Source organism: Aquarana catesbeiana, linkage group LG13 (assembly GCF_042186555.1).
Source record: "Aquarana catesbeiana isolate 2022-GZ linkage group LG13, ASM4218655v1, whole genome shotgun sequence".
Classification (NCBI taxonomy): Eukaryota; Metazoa; Chordata; class Amphibia; order Anura; family Ranidae; genus Aquarana; species Aquarana catesbeiana.
The window spans coordinates 5,959,555-5,964,946 of record NC_133336.1 but is presented as its reverse complement, the minus strand read 5'-3'; positions in this window follow the sequence as shown (position 1 = coordinate 5,964,946).

The following is a 5,392-nucleotide window of genomic DNA, read 5'->3' as shown; positions in this document are numbered from 1 at the left end:
CACAGCTAAAATAACAAAGGAGTGGCTTCACAACAACTCCATGACTGTTCTTGAATGGCCCAGCCAGAGCCCTGACTTAAACCCAATTGAGCATCTCTGGAGAGACCTAAAAATGGCCGTCCACCAACGTTTACCATCCAACCTGACAGAACTGGAGAGGATCTGCAAGGAGGAATGGCAGAGGATCCCCAAATCCAGGTGTGAAAAACTTGTTGCATATTTCCCAAAAAGACTCATCAAAAGGGGCTTCTACTAAATACTGAGCAAAGGGTCTAAATACTTAGGACCATGTGATATTTCATTTCTTCTTTTTTTAATAAATCCGCAAAATTGTCAACAATTCTGTGTTTTTCTGTCAATATGGGGTGATGTGTGTACAATATGAGGTGCTGTGTGTACAATATGGGGGTGCTGTGTGTACAATATGGGGTGCTGTGTGTACAATATGGGGTGCTGTGTGTACAATATGAGGTGCTGTGTGTACATTAATGAGGAAAAAAATTAACTTAAATGATTTTAGCAAATGGCTGCAATATAACAAAGAGTGAACAATTTAAGGGGGTCTGAATACTTTCTGTCCCCACTGTATGTACCAAACCAAATTCCAGGAATCCTGTGATATCACTGACCAAATATGGTCATGTCCATATTTGGTCAATGATGTGCCATGAGGTCTCTCTTCAGGGCCAGCCTAACTATCATAGAGCAACCCTTGCTCTGTGATAGTTGGGCTGCCAGTGAGCACAGACCTCATAGAGGACAACTCAGGCTATAAAAAAACATAGAGCTGTGTTACCCCTGGAGTCCATCTTTCCTGGATTTGGAGGATTACAGGGCTACTGCTGACTTAGAATCTATAATATGATACCCATATTTTATGCCAGCTCCTTTTTCCAAGTGACAGCACACACCAACTGACAACACCTTCTCAGTGCAGGACAAGGGGAGAAGCTGCCAGGAGTTGGGGCTGCCATGCTCCAGAGTAGGGAGCGCTCACACAGAGCATGACAACACAGCCTCCTGGCCGCGTCTTCTCCCACACGAAGGACTGGATAAATAGCTAGGGTTGGGTGGAAGAGCTTTGCAATGGGATTGGGGAGGGGGCTGGGGGGTAAGATTTATATCGGGGGGGGTGATGAGTAGTCATAAGCTCATGTTTGTTCTGGCACAAGTCTGAACCCACCTGAGCTATCCCACCAGGAAGCTCTTAAAGCCGACAGCCAATCCTAGGTGGAGGAGGCAATCCCTACCTCAAAACTGCACATATTCAATGGGTCAGTGAAAAAAAACAACAATGCTAAAAAAAAAAAACATAAAAAATTATGCTTCAGTGTACAGGAAATGTGTATAGAAAATCTGTATTATCATTTATTCATCTTAAGGGCCTGTGTTGACGAGCTTTGGGTTTCATTTGTTTGACATCAGGTTGAGACACTTCTGAGACCATTCAAGTTTCCTTAACAGGTACATCTGACTTCCTTCTGAGTGCATTTGACCTGTTATGAGTTGACTTTACTTTCCTATTAACTTGTATAGAAATCCAAAACCCAATTTAAGTGAAAAAAAGGCAATCAACACAGGCTCCAAAGTGACCCAGTCAAGTTTATAAATATTCTGTAGGAAGGTGACCTGCAATAGAAGGTTCATCTCTCTGGTGGTCTGATTCTACGGCTTCCCATCTGTTCCAAAGTTTCTAGTGTTGAACACTTCCAGTAATGTCAAATGGCTGTGTCCTCCACCATTTTAATACTCTAGTCTAAACACATATGTAACTACAGGACACAACAGTTACATAGGGTTCAGAAGATGGGACCATGGCCAAGCGGAGGACACGGACATGCTGAAGACTTTGCCAGAGGTTGCCGTGGTGGAATAGAGGGGAGGTAGGAGAGAGAAGTCCTTTATCTGTATAGTTGTTCCCGGTTATTTACTCACAGTACTGATGCCAACAAAAACACCGGACCTAACTCTTCTAGTTGGACATTAACCCCTTGCCTGCCAAGGTATGTTTTAAATGTCCTGGTATTCAAGGGATTAACACAAGCTCACAGTTGCTGCAATAATATGATCAAAAATAAACAAGAAATAAACTGCGCATCAGTGAAATCAAATTTCCAAAAAAAGAGATAAATGAATATAAATGAGAGAACAGAAGCTGCGATTTCCTAAATGTGACACAAACACACAACATGAATATTTATAAATTTTGAACTCGCGCTAGTGATACATATATGCATATAGAATGATAAAGCATGGTTTTGAATCTAAATGCAAATGCAAGTAGTCATATATCCTGTGAAAGAATATGTGCACTATCCAATAAAAGTAACCAAAAAAAACTGCAATGAATGTGCAAAAAAGAGAAGAAAAAAGTAATTAGTCCATATGTGAACACCCAAGTCCAAGATTAAAAGTGAGGGTCTTGACAACACAGGTGCCTGGGTCCACCACCATATAGAGAGTGACTGGCCGCTTACCAGAAACCCATGACCCCCCGTTACAGAGGGTCTGAGTAAGCTGAATCTTAATATTCTGGACCACCACAAAGCCAAGATGGATAGCTGGGATGGAGCTCAGGGACCTTTACTGGCCCACAAGCTGCAGCCTCTCCTGATCTGACAGCAAGATCAGGAGATTCGTACATTCGTAAATTCGTCAAATCGTACATTTGTAAATTAGAAAATTCGGAAATTTGTAAATTCAAAGTTTGAAAATCCAAAAACCCGAAAATTCCAAAATCTGAAATAGTAACTAACTATTAAATTATAGGTATTGTAATTTCCTTTCAAATTTGACTGTCAGTGAATGTAACAAATACGAATTTATCCGAAGTTACTAATTATCCAAAACGAATGCTGCATCTAAACAAATGGAACGGAACAAATTAATAATAAATAATAATAATAAAACGTTGTTGTTATTATTAATATTGTTATTTATTATTATTAATTCATTACGTTCCATTCCATTTTTTCGGATCATTCATAACTTTGGATAAATTTGTATGTGTTACGTTCACTAACAGCCAAATTTTAAAGGAAATTACAATACCTATAATTTAAAAGTTACTAGTAATTTCTAATAGTTAAGTTATTATTAGTTAACTATTATTTCAGATTTCCGAATTTTCGAATTTACAAATTTACGAATACACTAATTTACTAATGTCCGAATGTACGAATGTCCAATTTTATCGAATTTATGAATATTCGGAAAAAATTTGTTAAACAAGTTTTAAACAAGTTTTCGTTAATTCGGATATTCGCGAATTAACGAATTTGTCGAAATTCGTTAAAAAACTAATTCGGAAGGAAACGAATTGCACATGCCTATATGTATATGTACTGTATATATATGTATATATATGTATATATATATATATATATATATATATATATATATATATATTATAAGCTGTTTTTCCTCCCTCTACTATACACGACAGCTCTCTTCTGCCACTGTCAAGGTTGTTAGAGAAGCGGAATCCCCATGACATCATTGACCAAATATTGTAATGTATTGTCATGTCCATATCTGGTCAATTATGACCGTGTCATTTAATCATAATTAGCTGTCATCCACCAGAGCCTTCATCTGCAGTTGAACAAACATGTTGGATATTGGTGGTTTTTTTTCTGGTAGGTTGGCAGGCATTGTTCCTCATAATTGATGTGGATCATCATCACCGAACAATGGATTAATTGATTTACATCATGGAACATTTGTTGGGGTTGTTTTATTTTTTTAATAAAGAAAGTATTTTTCAAAAATGTATCAGTGTTTTTATTACTATTTACAATTCACAACTGGTCATTATTGGTGAAAAGGGGATTCACAACTGGTCATCGTTGGTAAAGAGTTTATTCACAACTGGTCATTGTTGGTAAAGAGGGGATTCACAGCTGGTCGCCATTGGTAAAGAGGGGATTCACAGCTGGTCATCATTGGTAAAGAGGGTATTCACAGCTGGTCACCATTGGTAAAGAGGGTATTCACAGCTGGTCATCATTGGTAAAGAGGGTATTCACAGCTGGTCATCATTGGTAAACAGGGTATTCACAGCTGGTCATCGTTGGTGAAGAGGGGATTCGCAGATGGTCATCACTGATAAAGAGGAGATTCACAGATGGTTGTCACTGGTGAAGAGGTTATTCACAACTGGTCATCGTTGGTGAAGAGGGGATTCACAGCTGGTCATCATTGGTAAAGAGGGTATTCACAGCTGGTCACCATTGGTAAAGAGGGTATTCACAGCTGGTCATCGTTGGTAAAGAGGGTATTCACAGCTGGTCATCATTGGTAAACAGGGTATTCACAGCTGGTCATCGTTGGTGAAGAAGGGATTCGCAGATGGTCATCACTGATAAAGAGGAGATTCACAGATGGTTGTCACTGGTGAAGAGGGGATTCACAACTGGTCATCATTGGTAAAGAGGGGATTCACAGCTGGTCATCGTTGGTAAAGAGGGTATTCACAGCTGGTCATCATTGGTAAACAGGGTATTCACAGCTGGTCATTGTTGGTGAAGAGGGGATTCGCAGATGGTCATCACTGATAAAGAGGAGATTCACAGATGGTTGTCACTGGTGAAGAGGTTATTCACAACTGGTCATCGTTGGTGAAGAGGGGATTCACAACTGGTCATCATTGGTAAAGAGGGTATTCACAACTGGTCACCATTGGTAAAGAGGGTATTCACAGCTGGTCATCATTGGTAAAGAGGGTATTCACAGCTGGTCACCATTGGTAAAGAGGGTATTCACAGCTGGTCATCATTGGTAAAGAGGGTATTCACAGCTGGTCATCATTGGTAAACAGGGTATTCACAGCTGGTCATCGTTGGTGAAGAGGGGATTCGCAGATGGTCATCACTGATAAAGAGGAGATTCACAGATGGTTGTCACTGGTGAAGAGGGGATTCACAACTGGTCATCATTGGTAAAGAGGGGATTCACAACTGGTCATCATTGGTGGAGAGAGGATTCACAGATGGTCATCATCGGTGAAGAGGGGATTCATAAGAGTTGAACATTGGTGGAAGGAGATTCATATGTGGTCAACAATGGTGTGGGAAGATTTTGAATGCTCATCAGTTCATGACTGATCCCAGGTGCTGCTCATCAGTGTAGCCATTCTATAAGAAAACTGCTATTTGGTAGGAAGAATGGAAAACCCTCATGTCATGAAAGATTCTCTTTACAATGGACCGACACTCTCACTGTTAAACACAAGGAGACAACCACAAGGAGACAACCCCCCCCCCCCCCTCTGCTTTTTGCAATGTTTAACACCATCCAGAGTTTATGTCATGTTTGTTGGGTCAGGTCATTATGACCTCATAGTGTATCTGATTAACAAACTTTTTTTCATGGACAATATAAGTTTCAAACT